General features: G+C 45.3%; 1 protein-coding gene across 23 annotated transcripts in view; it reads left to right on the top strand.

The window, feature by feature from the left end:
• The first annotated feature begins 5517 nt into the window (after window positions 1-5517).
• ATXN1 (ataxin 1) overlaps window positions 5518-26443 on the top strand; it is a 214620-nt gene continuing 193694 nt past the window's right edge. For 10 of the 23 annotated variants that reach the window (XM_040546416.1, XM_040546425.1, XM_040546403.1 and 7 more), the window contains exons 1-2: window positions 6244-6645; window positions 11851-11986. The gene's annotated coding sequence lies outside the window, so the exon portion shown is untranslated. Of the gene's footprint in view, window positions 5856-6082; window positions 6221-6243; window positions 6646-6735; window positions 10569-11850; window positions 11987-12032; window positions 12502-26443 lie in introns of those variants that run through there. The other 13 variants (XM_040546423.1, XM_040546412.1, XM_040546413.1 and 10 more) reach the window with 4 other exon arrangements.

Here is a 26443-nt window from a genome sequence, read left to right as displayed (position 1 = left end):
CTGAGGTGTCAAAAACCCATGTTTTCAATTCTTAGGTCTGTTCAAACAGGTAGCTCATTCTAGCCCCTTCTTCTCCTCCCATGAAAACTCATTGTGCTTATCAATATACGTATAGTATTGATCATCTAGTCAGGTAAGACACTTAAGAAAGTTCAAGAGTTACTTCCCAATCCAGTGTTAACATGATAGATGCTAATCTAATCTGTCTAGGCCATAACGCCTGTAACAGACAAAAAAAATGGCAAGTGAACTCCCAGATAAGTCTCTGTGTCAGGTATGGTTTAAAGGGACAACCCATGTGGACTCTGGCTGCTCCCTGCCAGAAGCCAAGAGCCCTCTCCCAGAAAGTGGCTGGTGAATTCTCGTTAGTTCTTCACCGTCATTTTGGTTGAATGTTAATCCTCATTAACAGCGCTGCCTTGACAGCCCTGGAAGCCAAGAATTTTCCACACGATGGAGCCTCCCCTCTGTTCTCTGCCGGTGTACTTTGACCCCAATATGAAGCGATCACTTCTAGGAATAAGACGGCAGCTGAGTTTCCATTCCCACTTGGCCCTTCTGCGCATGCCACCTGTAGGGGTAAGTGCAGCACCAGAGGAATTATGTGGAGGCCAGGACATGGATGGAGGCCCCAGACATCTTGACACCATAGGCCACAAAGCACCTAACAACTTGTAACAGTTATTACTTGAGAGGTGTGTAGGCCAACTAAGCACCTGTAGAGAAGGGCTTAGCACTTTTATTTTTCACTGGTCATAGCTGGAACAACTTCCGGGGCTAGATATGGCTGTGGTCCATCCCAGGGCTGCCACTGGTAGGTTAGCTGCTTTTCCTTACAGGTCAATGGCCTGGTGGACAACATATTCAAAACACTAAGTCAGTCAGTCCTGATTTTAAGACTTTATAGGAGTCTTTTTTTTTTTTTTTTTTTTTTTTTAATCCCTTGGTGAATTGCTTTCCTTGTTTAAAACGAACAAACGAAAAAAAATATCTTATTTCAGATCTGCATCTAAGGAGCTATTGTTATTTTAAAGTTATTGAAGCCATTGTTATTTAAAGAGCAACTCAAGTGCTTCTTTTTAAAAAACAAGCCAATGATGAGGTACACGTTTTTTTACGTAAATATCCCATTACCTATATGATAAGGAACGGCAAACAATGGTTGGTTCAGTGACCCTACAACCCATACCTAGGCACAGTGTGGTAAAATAAAGAAATTAACAGCAGCCTCTCCTTTGAATTCACTTGCAAAGGACCTCAGCATATTAGACAGTAGAGTTGTCTGAGTCGCAGTGTAGTACTACATACTTGCTTAGTCTTCATGAATGCTTTGCTCTCATTTCACTAAATGTTAATTTGCATGAGATATTTGTGGCTTTAAAGAGACAGCATTGGTTCTCCGTGCCTACCACTCTAATTTCCTTCCATCTGAAAACAATCACAGTTAAGAATTCTGGAGAACATCATCAACATCCCTGTTCTGACAGGGTATACACTAATTTCCAAGTGAATTCACAAAAAATAAAGATGTTAGTCATATTTTATTATGTTCGCACAAGTGGCACTTCAAGTTAAAGAATACATTCTAAATATGTTATTGTTCAGATTGTGTACATGTTTAACTTCTCGGAGGAAAGCATACCTTAATTAGCCAGCTGTAATCCAAATTATAGTTTCTCATTTGCTAAAGCTGTTAAAATACCTTAAATCAACTGCCTATGTCTGAAATAATAATGAAAATAACTGCATTAGCAAAAATTATCTGAATGCTAGCAGGCTATAAATAGATAGGAGGTGGATTGGACAGTCGGCAGATTCTGAGCTGGAATAAAAACATCTTACTTAAGCCAAAAACATGGCAACCAATATTTTCTGTTATAAAAATATTTGAGATGAATTTAGTTTTTATGAAAGCTGTCTGAAACTGAAATGAATAGCAGTAGTTCTCTGTTTATTTACAAGCCAGTATTAATACCTGAAGTATAAAGCAAGGCACCTTAAGAGGAATGCCAGCAAACCTTTGACTGTATTGAAAAATCCTTTTTGCCATGGGATGGGAATGATGGCACGTTTGTGCTCTTTCAGAGAAATCTCCACCTTGATAACGCTTGTCATCTGAGCAAACTGTATGACAGGTCTGTGAAGTGGATTACTACTGTCCACTAGAGGCTGTAATGAGACCAACAATGTCATTTTATGACAAATTGAAGACTTAGACTGTAATAATCGATAATTGTAAAATTACTTTTCACATGCAATACGTCATCAATCACCGGATTTCCCTTAATGTGAACGTTAAAAAAAAATCCACCTTCTTATGCCTCTTATTCTCCCGTTTTTCACAGATACTGTTAACTGCATAATACATGCATCTAGATGACACTACAACTGGTGTATTGAAAGATGGTTTCTTCTAGACAGTGTGCATCTTGCATGTCAAATTGATGACTATCTTTTGGTCAAGAAGGTATTCAGCTGGGAGTCATACCAGTCTCAGCAGGGCACCGGCAGTAGGTAAAAACACTCGGGTGGCGGGGCTTCTTGTGGCCCACTCACCACCGAGGTGCTGGAGCCCCTCTCTGTACTGCCTCTCTCCATTCACGTTGTCTGAACTGCCCTGGTCTGTAATCACGTCTCATTTCCGCTGCAGATGACTTTTTCTTCTGGCTTAGTTCTGCACTTCTTGGTCAATAGGCTGCACTGCCTTAATGGACAATAAGGGACTTTGTGCCGGCTGTTCAGCAAAGATCACATTCAGGTGCTGTTTCTCACCTTCTTTGCCTTCACCAGCACTTCCAAATTTTGTGGTATTCACCATGGAGGGACTATTTTGAGCCCCAGTGTCTGCCCTCAGCAGGGGAACTGCAGAGGCACAATGACACCTTGAGACGTGGTAGCACATCCTGGGTGTCGGGCAATGTCGGTGGAGGTACAATCCCCTTATCTCTACCGTCTGTTATGCAACCAACATCCATCAAGTCAAAAGGGAGGTGAGCAATGGCTCACGAACCTCATGTGGCTTGGCTGCAGTTATGGCATTTTCCAAAGCCATGGGTGAAGGCTGCCTGCTGGCTCAGGAAAATGAATATTGCTTCGATTTACAATTGACTTACATTTTAGGGGTCTCTTTTCAACTCTGAAGCAGAAATATGGGCAGAGATTTGAAAGCCTGGAGCATGGCAAAAAATGTGGGTCCTGTGGCTTACACTGTAGCCACAGGCCGGAGGAATACACAAGCCTCTTACATGAGTCTGCTGTAGAAGGGAAAGTTGCCCAAAGCTTGCTTCAGCATGAATGTGGCTTCTCTTTCTCCGCGCGTGCCACACCTCTTGGCAAGGTGAAGGTTTGAGAAGGAAAGATTCCTTTCTCCTGAGGTAACAGGAGTACAACTGGAATAAAAAAGGTGGCAGTCGGCAGAATGCCGCGTAAGCAGAATTGAACCCCGAGGATGGGGTTGCAGCTTCTCCAGGGCCTTCACTTGATTTTCAGTAATCTCCAGCCTCTGTCTCTCTCCCGTGGTTCCTTTTATTAAATCAATGAACCTTGCATTAGCTGGGTGAAGATCATTTGCTGTCTGCTACACTGCTGTAGATGCGCTGTCTTGTAGTGCTGAGTGGCACGTTTGTCCAGACATCTTGGCCTGCTGCTGCTTCTGTCCCCAGACCACTCCTAAGGTGGCAAATGATGTTGGATTTCATAGTGAACCTGAACTAAAGACGTAGAAGTTGCAGTGGTAAAAGATCCGTAAGCTTCATAAAGCCAGTCTATATTACAGTATCAACACTAAATCAAGAGCTCTGCAGCTTACAGTGTTGTTATTAAATTCTCTGGCAATTACGGAGAGCTAGCACAGCCCTTTAGAGAAGGGACTACTCTGCTCGTCTGCACACTGGCAGAGCGCTAGGGTATTTTGCATCTAGATGCTAACGCTAGATCTAATGCTAAAATCCAGTGCTAATATCTATCGACACATGAGAGATGTATCTGCACTGGAGATCTGGTGGCTTGGAGCTCACTGTGGTGGTGGGGGCGAATGGGCCCAAGCTGCAGCGAGCAGCCTGGCCTAGATGGCCACATGGCAGGGAGCATGCCGACGGCACTCCTGGAGCCTTTCTGAGGCCTGTGAGCTGGGGCCGGTGACCACACAGCACCCAGCTCCCTGTGGCTGGTACCTCAGGGCCTTTGGTATGTATGCAACTTTGTTTGCAGTGCCTTCAGGGTGGGGAGAGGGTTTCTAAGTGCTGCACCTCCCTTCATGATGCAAAAGCAGAGCGAATGCTTCCTTGCGGACCACTGTCAGGTTGCATGCAAACAGAGCAGCCCACTATCCTTTGGCTGTATTCCTCCCATTCATTTGTCCATAACTTATTTCCTCAAGGTGTACCTGTCTTGGTGATTTGGCATTTTGTCATTTCTTCTAAGACTCAAAGGCCAGACCGAGCCAGTCCAGAAGGCGGGCAGTATTTTCTCTGGTCAACACTTTGCATCCGTGCTCAGTACTTGCCCACCGGTCGCTGCAGCTTATGGCATGGCAGAGACGCATGTTGAGAGAAGCAAGAGGGTAAGGAGCTGGCACTGGAGCATCGGTGAAGCATAAGTTGCCCTGCCGGGGGAGCGTTTGGGAGAGGCTCGCAGTGGTCTGCGTACAGCTGGGAGAGACGCGAGGGGATTTTGATGAAATGCGTGCTGAGGAATCCAGAGGGAGTTAGTACCCAAACATGCGTGGTTCAGCCCTGCCTGTCTTGTAGTTCAGTGACGGTATGAGTCAGAGTCTCTTTGGTCTGAATGAAGTGGAAGGTACTCTCTACAAAGCAACTCAAGCATATGCCAAGGATCCGGATAAATAAAACTAATTCAGAAAACGGGAGTGGGATGCGGGCTCTTGCTCTACAACGCTTTGCAGTTCTCCACAGTGAAATGCAATATGGCATCTTAAATAAAATCACCCTCTTCTGACTCTCACAGAGGCTGCTTCAGAGCATTCCCTGGCTTCCAGCACAGTTTTATTTCCTCCCCTAGAGAGGCAGACCGGCCTCGACCGAGCAACCGATTTCCACGCATCCCTCAAACCAGCGTTCCCTGCCATTTCTGAAGGACGGCACGCTTCGCTAGCCGTCTCTCCCCTCCCCGTTAAACAATATAGCGTTGTGTTTTTTGTTTTCTTCTTCTTTTTTTTTTTTTTTTATTTGTCTCCCCAGCTCATTTACTTCACCCTGCAAACTGCTGCCAGGTCCCCGCCATGCAGCGTGCCCAAGGCAGCGGCGGCAGAGGGCAGCCGGCCGGCCTCACCCGGGGGCTGCGGGCTGGGGGTAGCCGGGGGGGGGCACCCCCTCGGAGCCCCCCAAACCCCGGATCCCCCCACCCCGGGTCCCCACCACCCCCGGGGCGGCCCCGCAAAGGGTTAAGGCCGGCTGGGCCCGGCGGTGCTGCGCGTATGCAATAAGCTGTGCGGCTCGCTTGGCCGCCTGCCAGAGTGTTGCCTTGCCTCCTCCTCCTCCTCCTCCTCCTCCTCCTCCTCCTCCTCCCTTCCCCCCCCCTCTTTTGCATGAAGTCGGATCCTTGAGCTGTTGCAGAGGCAGCCAACTGCTCCATATTTGGCTGCTCTTACACATTTACATACTGGAGAGCGGAGAGGGAGCGGGCGCTGCACCGCAGACATCATTTCTACTACAGCGCCGGAGACATCCCGGACCCGTGTCACTGCAGGGGGAAGGAGCAAAACAAACAACACCCCCACCACCACCACCCCCCCCAAAAAAAAAAATCAGCCCCAAGCCCCGTGAGCCGCTAGGAAGACATTTGTGTGCGAGCCTGTCTGACCCCCCCGCCAACCCCACCTCCACTGACACTTTACAGTAAGTGCCTTTTTCTTCCTCCTCTGCTTTCTGCCTGCCCCCCCCCGGGGTTCCTTCCCTTGTTTAGGTTGCAAAACCGCCGGCGATTTCCAGCTGGAAAAACACAGGGCCGGGGTTTTTGGGGTGCTGCTGTGCGGGGGGGGGGGCAGCTCGATGCGGCCGGCCCCGGGCGGGGGCCGCGAAATGGCCGAGGGGCGGCGGGTGGGGGGGGGTCCTCCTCTTCCTCCTCCTCCTCCTCCTCCTCCTCTTCCTCCTCAGGCCGCCCGGGGGGTGAGGAAGCAGGAGGAGGAAGAGGAGGAGGAGGATTGCGGAGGGGTGCCGGTGGCCGCGGGGAGGGTGGACATTTTGCGAGCGGCGGCCTCGGGGTGTGTGTTTGTGTGAGTGTGTGTGTGTGTGTGTGTGTGTGGTGGTGGGGGTGACACGGGGTGTGTGTATGTGTGTGTGACACGGGGTGCGGTGCGTGACGGGGCGGCGACACTGCGTGTGTGTGTGTGTGTACGAGTGTGTCAGGGGCACGCGCACACACACACACACACACACACACACACACCGCAGGGGGTGGCCGTGCGGGCCCGGCGGGCGGGCCGGGTGCCGGCTGGGCCGGCGGCCGCCTCCCGGCGTACGTAGTACGGGGCTGGGCGGCTGCCGGAGGGTGAATGAAGCGAGGAGGCGGCCGAGGAGGAGGAGGAGGAGGAGGAGGAGGAGGAGGCGGCGCTGGGCCGGGGATGTGCCCGGCGGCAGCCCCGAGCCGCTTCGCCCCGGGCCCAGGCCGGCCGCTGGACGCCACCCGGTACCGCCGGCCGGGGGGAGCGGGGCGGGGGGGCCGGCGGGGACACGGGGACACGGGGACATGGGGACACAGGGACAGGGGGACACGGGGGCAGGGGCATGGGGAGGCCGCCCCCCCTCCGCTCCCTGCCCGCAGGAGCCGGCGGCGGTCCCGGGCTCGGGCTCGTCCCCGCCGCCGCGTTGGGTCTGGCGGTGGGTTTTGGTGGCATCTCTCCGTTTCGTTTTTATTATTTTTTAAGCCTAAAGGGGTGGTAGTTTGCCGGCAGAAGAGGAATAAATGACCCCCCCCCCCCCCTCCCTTCCGTACGTGTTGTGGGTGCTGGGTCCGTGAATGCGATTCCTCGGGAGATTAAAGTCTAATTTAAAGCGTGCTGGAAAACGCTGGCTCCTGCCGTAATAGTAATAGCGATAATAATAAAATGACAGAATTGGGAGCGATTTGCGTGCTATTGAAGAGGAGGAATTGCTGAAGAGTAATAATAGAAAAGAAAACAAGTCGGAAGCCCGTTATATAATGCACTGTGTAGATAACAAGAACGACAGGCTATTTTTATTTTGTTTACCGTATGCCGTGTAATAGGGACTCCTCCAAGCAGCATCTCTCTCCCCCGAGCCCGAGCTCCGGCTAGGATCGGGCAAAATTCGGATCGTTCCTCCTGTGCCCAGCTGGAGAAACTCGGGTTTGTAAAATGTTCACCCTCGCAAACGTTTTCTTTGTGCGGATGGGGAATTGTGCAGGTACATGACCTTTGCTTGGAGACCTTCTCCGTTTCACATGGTAAAGAAATTCATATTTTGCAAGGCAGGTTACACTTTAACCTTTAATGCTCACGGTTATGTGTTTTATGCAGTAAGGGTTACTTTACGTGTCAGATGTGGTCAGGCGTAGTGAGTTGCTTTGCTTACATACTGGGAAGTCAAGGACTTTTAATTTCAGTTTCGAACGAAGCCTTCCACTACAGGAAAATCCAGGCTTCGCCTTCATCCCTTTCTGCTCGGCTGGTGCAGGCGGTTCAGTTCCCTGGCGAGGGCTATGAATGGGGGAGAGGGAAATTGAGGATGGCCGAGGAAGGCGCAGTCATTTTGGAGATGCTGCGGGGTAATAGTAAGTTGTAATCGTGTGCTGTCGCCCCTGATGTGTCGGTACAAGCCGTCCAGTCGTTGCAGGCAGCTGCTCTTTCCGAAGGGCGGCTTTCCCCGTCCCCTCTTACATGCCGCAGAGGCTGAGAGCTGCTCCTCCGCGCCCGCCGGTCCGTCTGTCTGTCTGTCTCGTCATGCAGCTACATGTCAGCGGTGTAGGCTTGCAGCGCTTACTCCAGCCCTGATCAGTCATGTAATTAGATCAGGCTGCCATGGTAACAGACAGGATTCCTCGTCCATTCAGGTGTGCGTGCGTGGCGTGTGCCCGGGCTACCTCAAGCCCTGCGTGCGCCGTGTTTGTGCTGCGCGGCCGCCTCGGCTGCTGGCTTGCCCTTGCAGAAAATTGAAGGATGCCGGCGATCGTTTCCCGATGGCTGAACTTCTCGGGAAGGGTGTTCTCCGCGTACCCAGTGGTATCGGGCGGATCAGGCGGCGTGTGGCGTGCTTATCAAGTTAGCTAAATCCTCAGCTCCGCTTGCTTGCCTTCGCTGCTAGCAAATTAACAAAGGTGTGGTGCTCTGTAAGAATGCACCTCGCTTATAAAAGCTCGCATAAAACTTTCCTCGGAGTTTCCCTTTCTCCGCGGCTGGCTCTTTTAACCGTTCAGTGGCTGCAGTCGGTCGGAAGTTTGTGGCAGCTCCCATCCAAGCGCTGGGATTTTAGGCCACAGCCTTGGAGTTCTCCGCTCACGTGCAAGGTGCTGAGCACGTTCTGGCCAGTGAAATTAAAACTGGTAATATCAGCTACCTCTATCGGCACTCACAGCTGCTAGGTCTCTCTGTGGTTCTCAGAGAGCACAGGGCCCTTTTATGTTTTAGGTGAAATATCATTTTTCTCGTGATTAAAAATCCCAAGGAGTATATAGTATTAAAACCAATTTTCTTGTCAACAAATAATTCATTTCCGATATTCTGATTTTTTTTTGCCTTTTTTTTCCATTTGTGCTCATCTAAATATTATAGCAGTAGAACAAGAGACTTTCTGCCCCAAAGTTTGTAATGCCTTGAAAAAATATGCAGTCTAATTAGCTTAGAGCTGTGTACTGCTCTTAAAAATGTGTTTAACCGAGGAATGTCTGTCTCCGTTCTCAGTGCTAGGGCACCACTAACTTGTGCCACCCTTGCACAAATGCAGGTATAATTTTTTTAAGACACCAAATTTGGCGCTCTGCTCTAATGCCGTAAGCCTGGAGCGACTCCAGTGGACTGGCTTGTGAGCCACTTACACGGGTGTATATCTAGAATAACTCCATTTATTGGACTTAATCCAGGCATGTAGTAGAGTAACAGAGCTCAGAAAGTGATCTGCTGCGTATAGCCATAATTTTCTCTCTCTCTTTTTACGGCAAAAAGCACTGTGGGCTTTAATAGGATTTTTGCCTGATGAAGGAGCTGCTTCAGCCACGTGCCGAAGCGGCGAACACCTCTCTCCCAGCCACTAATCTCGTGTGCATTTACGCTGCTATGGAGCTTGGCCCGGAGGATTTCATGTCTCGATGATGAGAAATCACCGGCGCCCGCAGCTCGTAGTACCAGGCAGGAGCGTAACGCTGCCCAGAACCGTCTCAGCGAAACAGGTATTTTTAACAGCGCTGGGCTTGCAGCGGCGCACTTGGAGGACGAAGGAGGAACGCCCGCCAGCGGCTCGGCTCCTGCGGTGGCCGGCAGTCCCTGTGCAGCGAGCTGGCAGGTCTCAGCCCGGAGGCATTTCTCCTCAGAGGGGCGAGAGCATGGATAGGCAGTTTCATACACCGAAGGGCAGCCTTGACTAACTTGCCCTCCGTGCTAGGAAGGAATATCCTCCCCTCTGCACGGCCGCCTCCGCTACGGGCCACCGTGCCGAGGGGGTGGCTGGAAATAGAAGAGCCTGCTAGGGGGACCGGCTGCAGAAAGTGAAATAATCGCACGCAGCACGGCTCCTGTACAGTGAGCCGCTGCCTGCCTCGTGCTGCTTATACATATTTTATTGTAAGACAAATTACCTGTGTGACTAAGAGCATTAGAAAGTAATTATTTTCAAAAAGGCCATATATACAGAGTTAAAAGACTTTTTGAAAATAAACAGTGCAACTCTTCTCTCTTGCCCTTCTGGCCTGATTTGATTTATTCAGAAAGGCTGAAAAAACTAGTCTTATTTTAAGATACTCTTACAAGAGACCTGGAATTTCATTTAACAATTTTTTTATGTAATAGATCCAGTGGCCTAGTTTCATGTTAATTAAGAAAATAGGCATTAAATGCAGTCACCTGAAAAGCAACTAATGATTTAAACATCAGAATTTGAAAATAATTGTTTTAGCACCATAGCTAGTAAAGCAAAATAAAGGCCTAATTTTCCCCTCGCTGAAGTTGAGCGGCCCGTCTTGGTACATGGCAGCCAGGATTGTCATTGTCATTGCTCATGCAGTGTAGTTGCTTTTGTTGTGGTGTACTAATTGAAGGGGAAATGCAATGAAGAAGTATCGCAGGGCTTAAAGGAAATGCGTGTCAGAATTGCATAGATGGCCTGACGCGTTCACTGGTTGCAGACCTGCTCCAGTGTGGGAGGCAGCTCGCGCTGGTGCGGGTTGAGAGGAGTCGGACGGTGGGGCAGTCTCAGGCCAGGCACACAGGTTCGGGATGAGCTCCGATTTGGGAGACTGTACAGGCACACTGTGTACAAGTCACAGAGTTCAGATAACAGATTTAAATGGAGGTCTCTTTGGAGGCTACCGAAACCACCTCTGCTTTAGCAAATAAAAATATAATTAGCACGAGGAATAGAAGTACGACAGGCTTGGCACAGGTAAATAGTTCAGTTCAAAGAATTGGCCTGCTATATTCCAGTGACTTCTGTGTAGTAACTTGTATACTTTTCAAAGCCTAAGCTTTGCAAGCTGAAAATCCTGACCTCCTCATTTTGTTGTACTTTTATACAGGTCTCTTAAGTGAGATAAATAAATAAGTAGGTATTTGGACGAAGGCACTGTATTTTGGAATCTGAGGTCATATGCACGTCTTGTACAGTGGTTCACGTTCTTTATAAGTTGAGGATTTTAGCTTGGTTTTGGCTTAGCTGATACATGACTCATGTTTTTAAATGTAAGAAACTTTGCAGACTCCAGACTTCTGTGAAAAGATGAAAACTGAATCGATGACCTTAGTTCCTTTTTGATCTCAGCACATACATTGAGAGTGTAATGCTTGATGCTCCCCCCACCCCGAGGTGTAGTCTGGGACGGCTCTAAAACACATGCAAATCTGTGTGTGTGTATCAGTCCCAGTCTGCAAAGTTACTTCAGTACATGTCCCAGCGAGGGTTTTGCTGAATGAGGATTGATTAAAGAACCTATCTGGAGTTAAGTATGTGTGTAAATCCTTCCATAAATAGGAACGAGTAAGTATGCTCATAAACTGAAACAACAAAAATGCTTCTCAGTGAGGGAGAAACGGTCTCACTAAATCCTTTTATTGTCCCAAGAGTGATAAAAATACTTGGTGAGATTCCAAGTGAAAAAAACAAAATGTATTTTGTTTAATATGTGATGTCAGCAGAAATTCAGTGCTGGCTCTTTGTAATTTTACTGAAGAAAAATTCAGAAATAGAAGAAAAAATCACACTGGTAGTGTTTTCCTTTAATCATATTATTTGGGCACTTGGGGTAAAATGCATCGCCTCTAGCATGCCGGTGTTACCTTGACAAAACAGGGCGCAAGGTAATGCTACATTCGCAAAGCTACTTGTTTTTCATCTGATTTTAGTAGTCGCAGGAGTGGGTTTTCTGGATGATGCCCCTCCTCAAACAAAATGTGTTTTGTTGGCAGCAATGACAGTCATCTCAACTTGCTTATGATTCTTCACCTCATTAAGATCACATTTAGGAAAAGAGCACTCAGTCTGACTAAATGGGCTACGTTCTCTCCTGTATGTGCTCTGGCTGCAGGATTAAATCCATAGTTTTATTTGTGCTTGAGTAATAGTAAAAGCAGCCTTTCTCAGTCTTCCTTGGGGTGATTTAGCGTCTCGTAAATTGCTTGATTCTTAATTGTGTTTTTGTTTCTTTTCATGTTGGTTTCCATCTCCTCAGCTTCTGGATCAAGAGTCACATCGCAGGCCAAGCCAGACGGGAAAGCAATACAAGCTGTGAATTTATTGTTGACCCCTGTAGCACAGTGACCACCTTTGCTTTTGTTTTCGCCGTACAGAGATGCACCGTCAATAAGGTGAGAAAATAACGCCTTTTATTTCCTCTAACAAGCGTACGCTGTCTGCTCTGGGTTCTGGTCAACACGGACACCTGAACGGTGTGGTGTCTGCGATTACCTTCCCATGAAATGTTTGTACTTCCCTTGCCTGGCAGTAGAGGTCCTTGAGAAACTCTCGTCAGAAAAATTCCATTAACTGGTGACTCAGTTTGGTGACTTACAGGACACTGGGTTCCAGATGAGTGGTTTCATGTTCACCTCAGGTCAGAGTATGCTCAGTGGCTAAAAGGTTGGCGTATGAATGGAAAAGGTTACAGTCTTTGATTTTTTTGTTGTAAAATGCCACGCATGTAATTATATAAATCCTTCCTGCGCTTTTATGAACATTTTTAGTGGTTCTTGTTGCTTGCAGCCTGTTGGACTTTTCCAGCATCCTGGTTTTCTCATGTGCTAAACTGTGTATGGCATGAGGATACTTGCCAGGATAGCCAGTCACTACTGACATGCCCGGGTGTCTTTTACACTAGTTTGAGGTATGTTTGCAATTTTTCTGATTTTGTTGCCCTGAAATTCTGGAACCAGACAGGATGTAACCGCGCACATCTATCAGTCTCTGCTCCCTCTCCTCTTCCTTTCCTTTCCCCCTCCTTCCCACATGGCTGGGGAGAATACCTTGAAGGAACCAAGTCTCAAGGCTCAACAATCACACTGCCAATAAAAAGAACATAAATTTTTATTTTATTTCTTTAATCTGATTGTCATTAAGCCAGCCTGATTTTTTTGGACCTGTTTTATGATTTCTGAGTGCTTGGGATTGGCAATACTGCTAATGCTTAAAAAAAAAAAAAAGAGATAAAAGGTCATAAGAAAATTGCTGGTGTCTTTAAATAAAAGAAATTTAAATGTAGTTGTTACTTGCAGAAATTCTGGGTGGTTTTCTTTTTTTTTTTTTTTTTTCCCTATGCACAGCCAGAAAATTCAATTACTATAGCATTCTATTTGTGAGGGGCTGACCAGAAAGTCTTCATTGTAGAATAACTTTTCAGTGTATACAGCATGTCATAGAGAAGTGTGTGGCACATAATTTACATTTTATTGTGGCTGTGGGGCAGGGTGCTGTGCTCTAAAGGGAAGTTGTCTAAGCAAGCAGTTACATGTAAAGACGTGCCTCTTAGGGTTTACAAATGAGCTTGAATGGTGGGGGTGGATTGTAACCAATATACCTCTTTGGAGCGATACGAATTTCTGGAGACTGAAAAGCCAGACAAAGTGCCCGTGCGCTGACACATTTCATCTTTCGGTTTTGGAAGAAAACTGACTTGGTAGCAGCTCTTGGCTTGGGAGATCAAATAGAAGGAAGCTTTTTGTTATGACATGAACATTTCCACAAAGCATTTCATTTTTTTTTCAGAATTGGCTTAGGTTGTATAAAATTGTATTTATTTACAGGAACAATTACTACAGGAAAGGCTTCTGTCTCTTAACTAGAAGTAATCACTTGTAGTATATTGGTCAAATCCTGTGAATAATCACATTGTGCTACCCACAGCCTATCGCTAAGTCACCTCAAGTATTTTAGCGTCTGGCGTTTCCTGTGATTGCATAAAAATGAATATATGTTACGAACATTTTGCATTTTAAAAAAAATAACCTAGTTAAGGCTGCTATAGTTGGCTCAGCTACAGGCACGGCAGGAATACGGACTGTACTGCTTTTTTTTTCCTGTACCAGTGTAGTGTGAAGTATAGCGTTGTTTTTGTGGACCTTAGAACAGGTTTATTTCTGCTGCTTTTCTTGTTCTTGGACATGCCGTTTCAGTCACTGAGTTTGGGGTACCTCTCTGTTGGCCTCGTTAGTTCTTGTTTTCTCTAGGGAATGATCAAAATCAGGCCCACTGTATAAATAAGTAAAGTAGAAGTTACTGAGATAGCAACTGCCTGCTTGCAAGCGTTATCTCTGTCACTTGATTTAACAGAAGGGAGCTCAAAGTAGTAACACGTGAAACAAACGTGACCCGGAGCAGCGCAGTGAGCAGCCACAAATAGGTTTCACAGATCGAGATCGAGCACTGTATGCTACAGCACAGCATCTTTTCCGGCGCTCGCATTTGTTTCAGGGGTAAAGGTGACAGCAGCCCGCTCCATTTCATGCAGACCTGAGTTATTACCACAGCGTCTGTCAGAGGGACTGAGCGTCGGGCACGTTTCACTGATCATGTCCAGTATCAGACCTTGGAAATATTGCTTTGGTCCTGGCGTCCCCAGATGTGTATTTCATAGCTTTACTCACACAAGGAGTCGCCTGCCTGCTGGGAGTAAAGCTGCTCTGGTGTGCAAGCTTCAGGTGTGCCCACCACTCCAGCTCCAGCAGCTTCCTTGCAGAGTCTGCTGTGCTTTTTGCCTATTTGAGGACATTGGGCTTAGTAAAAATAAGATTGCATACATTGAGATATGCCTTTTTTTTTTTTTTTCAATCCTGACTTCAGTTAATTTTAGCCTGAGCTAAAAACCATAGAGTTATTGTTATTTGTTTGGAGCATGCACTGCCTCCTTCCATCCTTCCATGCAGGCAAATAACTCAATGCCTTCTTTTAAATGGCTGTGTTGAGAGGATTTTGCATGAGACACTGGACATCTTAACAGCTAAAGAGTTCTTTTTAATGTTTTCCACTCTCGAGTCACTTGATATCTATGAATCATATTATAGTATCGGGTTGAATTTACAGCCACAGCCTGTTTGTAAGAATTTTTTTTTGCTGAATTTTCCAGAAGTATAGCTGTGCACTACTTCATATGGCTTATTTTTTACATAAGGCATAAGTTCTGCTTTATGTAGGCTTCTGGCTGCTGTTCTCTGTAAATGAACCACAATCTATCCTTTTAAAATATTTTGTAGTGAATGTAAAGAGAGGTAATCTGTCTCTATATTAGTGCATCCGAAGGCAAGTTTTGATTGCCATATCAGTGTTCTTTTATCATAGCTGATCTTATTTCTTCCCTCTTACACTGTTTATCAAGGCCTACAATGGCTGTAGGGCTAAAAGAAGGCAGGTGGTGGAGATTTTGAACATATTAAGAGCACAAGTGAAACGAAGATGTGAACTAGGTATAATTGGAGAGTAATTAGAAATCATTTTAATTTTTTTTTAATTGTTTGTTTTGTGTGTGAGTGAATAACGCTTTGGTAAATTAAATGAAAAGATGTGAATGCAGAGTACGATCTCAGAAATGAGTCTTTGCCGCCTCCTCAGCCCTGCCCCATCACCTCAGTGGTGACCTTTCATGGTTCTGCTCTGTTGTTCCCTGGGCAGATGCTGCTAGCCTGATGTCAGATTGATTGAAGGTTTTGCAACACGGTCTGAAGTCTAAATGGAGCTGAGTGTAGTGATCTGCCTAGATAAAAGCAGTAGGCTCACGTACGTAACGTGATATAAGCCGAGACCTGAGGTTTGATTCACCTTCCAGCATGTGCTTTTAAAAAGGTGTGCCTGCAGCTGGAATAAGGGACTGTGGAGGATCTGTCCCGCGTTGTGGCTTGCCGGCGTTACCTCAGTGTGGTCTTTTGGGTGCTAGAGTAAGTGTTGGAGAGACAGTGCACTTTGAAGGGCTGAGGGCCACAACGTTGAGATTACCATCACTGATGGGTAGTTTTGTGTGAGCCTCAGTGTCTGTGCATGCTCTCCTCCTTCCCTCTCCCTTGGCTGTGTGAGTTGGGCAGGGGCTTCCTGCTGGATTTTGCCATGCCTTGATACCAGGGGTATGCTTTTGGTTGAAAGCTAGTCCAGATCCAGGCAGCATCTGGTTTTGAATCTGTTAGCTGGGAGGCTTCTTGTGGTGAGGTGCTGCGATGGAGGCAAACCTCCAGTTAGATAATTCCTTCTTTATTTTCTAGTGATCAGCCCGTTTTGAGACTAACTGAAACCCCGACTTAAGGATTTATTGAGTCACTCTTCAGTCTATAAAAAGGACAAAAGTTTTTCTCACTCGTATTGGAGTGTGGTTGTGACTGTTACCACCTTTTTTGTTTGTCAGGTACCCACGCATGAAGGCCCTTGTAGTTTTGCAAATTTCACATTGCTGTGAGACTAGCTACTTGAAAGAAAATCAGGCTTTAATGGAGAAGGATAATTACAAAAAGCAGGCTTAATCCTTCCTTATTGCACTCAGAATTTTTGCGCCAGAGAGTATTTCCTCATTGGTGCTGTTCCTTTTCAGCATCACGTGTAGCAGCTGAGTAGGGAGTGCCTTTTCTGGTTACTATGATAGTAAAAGCGTTGGTCCTCTTCCTTAGCCCCTGAGCACATCAACTCTGGTACTAGGCTGCATCCATAGCTTTCCTCAGGTGGTCTGACAGCAAAGTGGTCCAGAACGGTTTGAAAATTCATTGTGTGCAAGAGAAAAAAATCTTGGTGCCTTATCACACTGGAAAAAGTTGCGAGTTAATCCCTCACGTACCACTAGTGGTTAAAAACCCATAGCACTAATCATATGTAATGCATTTTTATTTACAGATTAGTAGGCTCTACTCTGACATATGACTAACAGGGAAGCCCCTCCCTTTAACAGTTGTATGTCATCTGCTTCAGAGAACTAATTACTTGGCAATTCCCATTTGATAATTCCCTCTTTATTTTCTGATGAGTTACTTAACAGTGATGAGCTTGTTGAGCAGAATACCATGCTTAATCTGTGCTTCAGAAACTACAGTGCGGGCCTGGGGATATCATTGTTTTCTAAATGCTGTTTAGCCTTGCCATAGGAACATTGAAACCGCACTAAGACATGTTAACAGTTCACAGTTAACGGTAAGCTTAATGTGAGTGATGCAGTTATATGCCAAAAAATAAACGGGGGATGTAGATTACTGGTGCGGTTGCATTTTAAAATTGTGTCCGGAATAGAACAGTCTGCAAACAGGATGTTAAGTATATCATTTCTCCAAAAATCAAAACAAAACCTAACACAGACATAAGGAAATAAGAGCTTGTGTCAGATGTATCTCCTGTGTATCATTTTACCTCTCCACTGAAATAACCCATTTTAAAGGAAATATATATATACATGTATTTTTTTTTTAATCACCATTTTCCTGTAATATCTGTTTGACAGTTCAGTTGGTAATGGTAGTTGTTGCCTTGTTTTAATATGAGATACTTAAATAAAATATCACTATGTTTTCTTGCTGTTACCTGTTTTTCTTTATCCTTCCCCAACCCCTTTCCACATTCTTTTGCTCTAGTTCCACAGCAACACTTGTTTCTGGCTGGGGAATGCATTACAAGCCTCACTGCTAATTACCGTGTTACAGTGTTTTTAGAGGGTACCTGAGTTCAGCGGCGCTTAGCTACAGCACCAGGCGAGGGGATTTATGGGGTGAAGTGACATCAGTCTGTTCATGGCAGTCTCGGTAAGGTCAAAGTGAGTCTATCCTGCAGATCGGGGTCCCTTTCAGACCCAATGGCTCTGAAATTCAACCGTGTGAAACCATGCCATTGAATTTGATTAACGTTTTATCATTGGCTTCAGTAGAGGAAGGTTTGTGGATCAACAACAGTCCCTTTGGCTAGCTGGCAGCGTTGTCCCACAGATACTGTTACCTAAAGAATTGGATTTTAGGCACTCATAAGCTGAGAATTGGGCTGTTTTTTCTTGTAGAAGGAGAAGCGTAGTATTTTGTGTATTAGCTCACATGACATTGCATCATCGGGCTTGCTGATTTATTAGATATTCACAGTGATATCTCTTGGCCAGGTACTGGAAACTCTGTCACAGGCTTATTTTATCAATGAGAAAAATGCATTTGTATGTAGTTACATGTGTTTTTTGTAAGATTAATCAGAAGAACAGTAATTTTATGAAATGTACAATTCAGAGCAGATTAATCTACTTTAATTGTGTTCATGAAGTACACGAGCTATAAAATTTTTGAAAGGGATGTTAATCAAGTTGATCAAAGGTGGCTTGAAGTACAGAATTCAAATACTAACACAATTACATTCTGTCTGTTTGTATGTTTGCTGCAACTTGGGTGATGATTTCTCTTATTTTTAAGACAAAAATAAGTTCCTTTTTTTTCTTCCCGAGCCTCGGTGTCAGAATCATTTTACAGGGGCAGCCAAAGAGTTATGAGTTGATAATTTGGGCTGATATTCACCTGCCTGCTCAGAGGCAAAAGGTTGCAGTGGTGATTATCCACCTGTGAGTTGTCCAAGCCAGTCTCCATTCATCTTCCTCTTCAGGCTTAGCAGTACTGTTTTAAAGACTGAGCCTCTACTTAGGCAGCATTGCCTGTGATTTCAGAAGAGATTGCTGCTAAGGACTACAGATTTGGTCAATGGTATTTTCTTCCCTCAGCAAGGGGAGGCAGTGTTCCTTGTCATTAAAATTGAACTTTTACTTAAAATATTTCACCCCAGACATGCCAATAGGGGTTATTCTATCAATATTTGTGCAAGTAAAACACTACTGTCTGTGAACATGACCCTTCAACTACTACAAGATCTTAATTTCACAGAATCATAGAATCACAGAATGGTTTGGGTTGGAAGGGACCTTGAAGACCACCCAGTGCCAACCCCCTGCCATGGGCAGGGACACCTCCCACCAGACCAGATTGCCCAAAGCCCCATCCAACCTGGCCTTGAGCACCTCCAGGGATGGGGCATCCACAGCTTCTCTGGGCAACCTGTGCCAGTGCCTCACCATGCTTTCAGTAAAAAATTTCTTCCTTATATCTAATTTAAATTTGCCCTCTTCTAGTTTAAAGCCATTCCCCCTTGTCCTATCACTGCACTCCCTGACAAAGAGTCCCTCCCCAGCTTTCCTGTAGGCCCCCTTTAGGTACTGGAAGGCTGCTATAAGGTCTCCCTGGAGCCTCCTCTTCTCTGGTCTGAACAACCCCAGCTCCCTCAGCCTCTCCTCATGGGAGAGTTGCTCCAGCCCCTTGATCGTCTTTGCGGCCATCCTCTGGACTGGTTCTAATACTTACATGTCCTTCTTGTGCTGGGGTCCCCAGAGCTGAGCGCAGGGCTCCAGGTGGGGTCTCACGAGAGCAGAGAAGAGGGGGAGAATTCATCTCCCTCGCCCTGCTGCCCACACTTCTTTTGATGTAGCCCAGGATACGGTTGGCTTTCTGGGCTGCAAGCGCGTTTTGCCAACTCATGTTGAGCTTCTCATCAACCAACGCCCCCAGGTCCTTCTTAAGGCTACTCTCAATCCATTCTCTGCTCAGCCTGTATTTGTGCTTGGGATTGCCCCAACCCAGGTGCAGGACCTTGCACCTGGCCTTGTTGAACTTCATGAGGTTTGCGCAGGCCCACCTCTCAAGCCTGTCCAGGTCCCTCTGGATGGCATCCCTTCCTTCCAGAATCTTGACTGCACCACACAGCTTGGTGTCATCAGCAAACTTGCTGAGGGTGCACTCAATTTCACCGTCCATGTCACTGACTAAGGTGTTAAATAGTGCCAGTCCCAATACAGATCCCTGAGGAACACGGCTCATCACACCACTCGTCACTGATCTCCACCTGGACATTGAGCTGTTGACTGCAACTTATTTAGTGTGACCATCCAACCAATTCCTTACCCACCAAGTGGTCCATCCGTCAAATCCATGCCTCTCCAATTTAGAGACAAGGATGTCGTGTGGGACAGTGCCAAATGCTTTGCACAAGTCCAGGTAGATGACGTCAGTTGCTCTATCCACCAATGTTGTAATCCCATCATAGAAGGCCATCTGGTTTGTCAGGCAAAAAGTCATATTAATGCCATTTGTCAGGCATACTGATTTCATACTATTGTTTTAAGATTCGAGCATCCAGTTTTAATGAAACAGAACAAAACAAACGCATCTCGTTAACATGTGGAGCAGTACATCCCAAGGGCTGGTGGAAAGGCCAAAGTCAAACAGGTGGATCTGGGCAAACACTTTACCTTTGCATCTCCTGGTTTGCAGAACTGGAAAGCTGCTTTACCTTTCCAGTTAAGTCTTGTCTGTCTCTTCTTTCAATCAAGGATGAGTTTTAGGTTTCCTGCTATCAATCTTGCTAAATTTTCTTGGATGTTCCCTGTGATCTGGCCTGATATGTGTTGTTGATACAGCCCTGGAAGTCACTTGAGGTTTGCTTTTTGAACGTGATGGTTAATTAAATTGTGGGGTGATAGCTGACACAGCAATACAGTCTCTGTAATGTGTTTCAAGGTCTGCATTGTATTTGATGGGGAAAGAGGGGGATGGTGGGTGTCGTGGGCCAATAACCTATAGTTTAAAATTGCACTGTGTCTTCTTTTGGGTAGCGCACAAGTACATTATAGAGGGACTTAAAATATATGTGATACTACAATACTGGAAGGACTGAAGAAAAAATACAAGTCTTTATTTTGTCCCATGTTTGCACAAGCTGAAGGAATTACTCAGTCCTTGTGCCTGGTTTCTTCAGGTATGAGACTGCCACAAACCAGCTTGGGTACGTCCTAGAATGTGTTGGTCACCTCGAGGTTATTTTGCTTGCAGCTGTGTGGCAGATTCAGGGGAAATAAACTGTGCGGCGACTGAGTGAATTAAAGTAATGATGATAAACTTCATGAGTGGCATTTGTTACATGACACTGCTATCCAGATGTTGTTATCTGTTAGAGTACAGCCAAAAAGGGCCCTAGGGAAAATGAAGATGGATAGAAGGTACATAGTAAGCATCTGCAACACATTAAACAGCAGCAATCAAACACGCCAGTTACCTAAGGACTTGAACTTGCTGAACGTCACGTTGGTTGAAAGGAATGGAAGAAATGCAAACTAAGACACACTTCTGCTCCGTTTGCAGCGGTACTATGAGGTCCATTTGCCTGAGCTGTCAGCGGGCTGGCTGCAGTGTCTGGGGCTGTTTATACAGCGCCTTACTTAGCTGGCGTGTCTCTGTGAAACCAGCAGTGCTGTGCAGCCCGAGCGGCCGCGGCCAGGCCCTTGCTGTCCTCGCCTTGGGCAGCGTGAACTCTGCGCATGCTTTATCGCACCAAGGTGGTCAGTCAGGGCCAGCAGCGGATTGAGGGGTCTGGTTCCCACCTCCATTGCTTGCTTTGGTGATTGAAGCAGAACCACAAGCATGTAAACGCAGTGTGTCAGAGCATGGCATCTGGCTTGGCTTCTCTGGGAGCAGCCAATGCCCTCTGAAGTTTGAGCTGCTGGTGGCAGGTCAGCTTTGCTGACAGGACGCTGTTTGTTTGGTGCTCCCGTAGTTGAGTGTTAGCTTGGCTTTTCCTTCATGGGAAGAGGGAATGAGAACTTCCTCAGTCAGGTGTCATTGGTTGTCTTTCCAGTCTTTAGATGGACGTGTTGGTGAATTAGACAAATCTTTCTTTATAAAGCCAAGCAATATTTTGCCCCTTCATCCTTCTGTCCTGTTGTAGCCTTTTCCAGACTTCATTGTTTTGTGGCTGGCCAATTAATCTTTCTCCTCAGCCCCTTCCTTCTCTGCTGAGTTTCTCCTGTGCTCAGCATTTCTTGCTGCTGCCTGGCCTACTTTACGGCTGCCTCACCAGCTTCGCTACCTGCCCGCTGCTTTGGTTGCCTGCTGGCCCTTTCTTGGGCTTGATTTCTGTGTGTATTTCTGTGTCTCTAACATCCATTTCTACTTAGAGGGTTTCAATACCTCAGTAATTTTCTGCAGAACTGCGCATTTGAATGTCGTTTCATCTACCTCTCTTCCTTCCTTGTTAGTCATAGCTGGTTTCTGAGCTTTGCAACCCTGACGATCTGTCCGGACAAGCCTTTCACTCCATATGGCCCTCCCCTTCTCCTTATGGGAAAAAAACCTTTATTTCTTCTCTGAAGCTTCACTGTGGGTGCCCGTTTCACTGGCTGAATATTGGATTTTCAGTCCTGCCTGCCCCTGCCAGTCTTCCCTGGCTTCCAGCTGCAGTTGTCTCTTCAGCTGGTGTCTTGCTTTTCAGGCTGATCAGCTGGTTGCTAGCAAATTAGTTGCATTTATCTGTTTGTATAATATTACATGCTGGCAGTTTAAAAATAACTCGGCTGTTTTCTCTGTACCTGAGCATGAGCCGGGAGCCACCCTCTTTGGGTCATTTGTTCATAAGATAATGGGGTCACTGTTACTTTCCTATCATATCATGTGGTCTGCTAGTCAGAGGACTCTTTTATTGTGTTAATAGCAGCAGTTTAAATCGGTAACATTAGTAAGCTTTGAAAATGTATTTTTACATACTATACTGATGGCACAAAAGCAATAGCTTGGACTGTTTTTCTTGGTTTCCAGGCATTTTCATACTGGCAAAATGCTATGGTAATAGGTTACAAAACTTTTGAGATAAATTGTAAACTAAGCCAAAAAAGAATGTTTGAAAAGCACTTAATTAAGAAAAAGAATAGAAAAAAAAAAAGAAATTGAACGTGCTGTGCATTCTGAGTGAGGCTGTTCACTGAGGGAAAAATTTCTTGACTGCTGTGGAGAAGTACAGGAATGAAGTACCCACTGAATGAGTGAAGTTCACAGAAGGTGTGAAGCGAAAAAATGTGAGGGTTGCTTTTTTCCCCCACAGTTAGTTGTTGTTTTTTTTTTTTTATATCATTACAAGTGCTTTTGCCAAGATCTGACTATTGGCACGATAGTGTGGTTATAGTAGATTGAAAAAACAATAAGTATTTTGGTTGATAAGTTTTGGAGATGTTTTCACAAAAAAAAACTAAACAAAAAAAAAAAACCTGTGCTTTTGACTGAAAGGAAAGCTGTCAAAAATAATGCCTTTATCTAAAAATTGATACCTATTCTTGTTATAGATAATACCAAAAGAGATGCAAACGGAAGGAAATTGTTGGAAAATATGCATTATCCAAATGGATTTACTCAGTGTATTTGACAAGAGATTACAGGTAGTTAGTTTCACTTTTCCTGTATATAGGCAGTCTCCCAAGGTGAGAGAAGTATCTGAAAAAAAGCAACGACATGCTTATAAGATGAGATAAATTGGTACAGTGAGTTTGGAGATATGAGTTAGTACTTTTTAAATCTCCATTAAAAACAAGACTAGACTCCATATTGATAGAGTCCTTTTAAAGGCAATGCCCTTTTAATCAGCAAACAGGTCCTCTGTGCATCAAATAATTAAAAATAGAGCAAAGTTTCTGAACAAGGCGTCTGGCAGAAGCGTCTGTACTTCCATCTGTGCATGATTAGCAGAATGTTTCATGATATTTAAATAGCACAAGCTTTGCTCTCTTTTTTATTATTTGTTGTGCTGAAGACCTGTTTGCTTGTTAAGTGGTCTTTTTTGAATAGTTACTGGCAAGGAATCAGGAAAGTGTATGAAGACATCTTGTACACACTGCAAATACCAAATTGTCCCTTTTTTTTTTCAGAGTCACTGCCCTTACTATTTTTTTGATACGAATTTTACCATATCTTTCACTTGGTTTTTAAAATTTCTTACAGACCAGTTCATTTCAAAGGGAGTGTTGTGGTCATTGGCCATGGACTACAATCTTGTTGATATGCTATTATTTTTATCATAGTAGAGCTCAGAGGCACGTTACATTGCTCGTGCGTGCCGGGGTATAGTTGCAGAGTGTGTGTGGTGGTTCAGATCTGCAGCTCCTGCTAGCTGTACGGGGAGCCGTGCGTCTAATCTGCTCTGCACACTACTCTGAAATCTTACCCTTTCAGCAGAGACGTAATCAGCCAAGTAACAGCTTTCCAAGTGTTTTTGAGGCCTTAAACTGGGACTCCTCCTTGCTGGCAGTTGTTCAGCATTGGATTGTGTGCTCTCCGTCTCTGGCTAGCAACACAGCGCTTTGCAGTTGTAGCCACTGATTTCCCTTCTCACTAGTAAAATTTCCGTGTGTGGTTTTTTACAGTGACCTGTTCAAGTAGGTGTGCAATTAACACAAGATGCTGTCTAGATGCTAAGTGCATCGCTGTACCTGGTGGGGAACCACGAGCATTTGGGCAGTTGTGTAATGTGCAAGCGCCTTGTCGATCGGAGCTGGCAGGCTGGCAGGGAGCTCGATGCTCTGATGGGCTTGGAGTCCTTTGTGAAGAGCTGGTATTCAGCCTTTGGACAATTTGCGTTTGGGGATGGGCGTGGAAAATAAAGAGTTTTTGTGGTGTGTGTGAGTGGGGTTTGCTCTGTAGCTGAGCTTTTTGTTGTTGCTTTTTTTTTCATGTATTTGAGAGAGGTTGTGGTGTGTAATGTATGAGTATTGACCTGGGTCATCTCTTTAGTTCTGCTCAGGACTTGAAAAGAATTTGTGGTTACTACTGAGAGCAAATCTGTTCACCTGCCAACACAAGTACATCAACTCTGTGTGTTTGTACTTCAGACAAAACACTGAGAAGCTTCTGCACCAGAGATTGAACCCGCTGCTGGCCTTCATGTAGAGTTCACCTCACTTAGCTAGTGCCATGTTACTGGTGTCTGTCATGATGTCTCTGTCTCACCTTCTGCAGAGTGGGGTGCTCTGGGGTCTCAGCAAGTTCTCTTCACCAGAATTACATCTTATGCAGGTGAGCAGAGCAGCTGGAAATTCTGGAGGGTTGTGGCAGGATCATTTTGCACATGCCTGTCCATCTTGCCGTTCTGCTTCCAGGCATCCAGGGATGCCTGAGCGTGAGTTAGTAGATATCAGGAGTCCTGGAAGGATAAGAGAAGGGAGGACCATATTTTACTGTGGAAGTCTGGGGCAACACGTTCCTTCAGCTAGGCTTCTCAACTAGACCATAAAGCGTTTACACTCAAATTTTATTGCATCACTGCTGAAAACTGTTAATATTGCCCCTCTTAACTCAACAACCGATTTCTGCAGAAAGGAGAAGAATTACTTCTAAAGATGATTGTTGACTAATGCAGTGTGGTGGGCCTGATACTGACGTCCCTCCAGGAGCAGGAAGGAGAAGATAGACTTGGACTCCTTTCGGAAATATGTATAATGGTGCGTCAGTAGATTGGTTAAACTAAGCCAAGTTCTGCATTTTGCTCCTAGTACTTGTTCTCAGAATATATCATAATGTTTTTTTTGGAACGGCTTCAGCTTATGTTGTGAATGTGAATTAATTAACATTAGTATGAATTGCATATTGTAGAATGGAATTTGTTTTTCTATGTCTTCTGTCATGCTCTTCTGTCAAGGTACTTCAAACATTTTAAAATAATGAGTTCAGTTATAATACTGCCATGGGTCTGTAGACTAACATCGCTGTCTTCCTGGGTGCAACAGGGGATCAAATGTAAGGCTGGTTTCACTGGTTGGGGTGGGAAGAATACTGGCTGTGATATTAGCACTACCCCTAGTATATTTAAAAAGCATTTCTGACAGGCTCCTTGTATTGGCAGACTGGATCTTGCTGTATATTACTTCATTTATAACTCTCAGTACAGTGTAAACAGAATGATGAGGAATTGCAGGGCATATTATTCATTAACTGTCGTTCAGGCCTCCTTGTTGTATTCCTAGCCCTGATTATTTCACGTCATGGCGTACTACATGAAAAAGCTGGTAGCCCTTGATTTCCTGCAACAAAACTGAAGCTTCCTTTTACAACCCTGCAACAGCACAGCGTAGCAAAGCAGGTAAACTAGCTTTCACCCCAGGGTCCTGTTAATTTGTGTGGAAAATGAGGGCTCCATTAGTTGTCTGCTGGTCTCTGGAGGGGAGGGAGGTGCCTTGTATCACTCAAAAACAATTCCTTTCAGCTGGCTAGAGAGGAGTATGGATAGGATCCAGCATACAAATGTCCCCAAGTACAAGAATTATAATGGAAATGTTGATGACCAGTCAGTATAGAGATATTAGCAAGCATTTATATAGCTCTAGAGTTGTTGACTACTGTAGACATGTTGTTTTAGGCCCTATTCCCACTGGCGTTCCTTCTGTTGGCTTTCGGAGGGTTGTGATCAGACCCCTTTGGCTCAAATTTGCAGAGAAGTTAATTAAGACTGAAAGAAGCATGCACGTTCTGTAATCTTCTTGAAGTTTCAGAGAGGAGAACAGTGGAAATAACTGACCTCTGTAATGATACCGAAGTACTTTGTGGTATCTTCAAGCTGTACACTGAAAGTAGAGATTCCCTTGAGTTATTTGGGACATTTCATTTGACCTTTACCTTGTAAAGTTGTCTGTTAATGGAAGGCTTGACATAATTTTTGTCCATTCCTCATAAAGCTGTTCTTTGACAAGGAGAAAAACCTCTCTCTGTAATTAACATACACCTTTCTGAACAAAGGAATAAACATTTATTGTTGTCAGTTTGTACTAGTATATGAAAGCTTCTCCAAAACTTTGGCAGCTTGGTAGGAAGGAGTGGCAGGTTAGTGCATTCTCAGCTATGCTGCTCTAACGTATGTTACTTCTAAAGACACCTACATGTTATAATAAAAATACCTCTTATAGCCAAAGATATGTAACCACAGTTTAGCTAATTATGAAAGAAAAAGATTCAACTAAGTACTGAAACGGGGGGGAAAAAAGG

This window comes from Cygnus olor, chromosome 2, assembly GCF_009769625.2.
Source record: "Cygnus olor isolate bCygOlo1 chromosome 2, bCygOlo1.pri.v2, whole genome shotgun sequence".
NCBI lineage: Eukaryota > Metazoa > Chordata > Aves > Anseriformes > Anatidae > Cygnus > Cygnus olor.
Note: the sequence above shows the minus strand (reverse complement) of the source record. Positions and strands in the feature narration are given on the sequence as shown.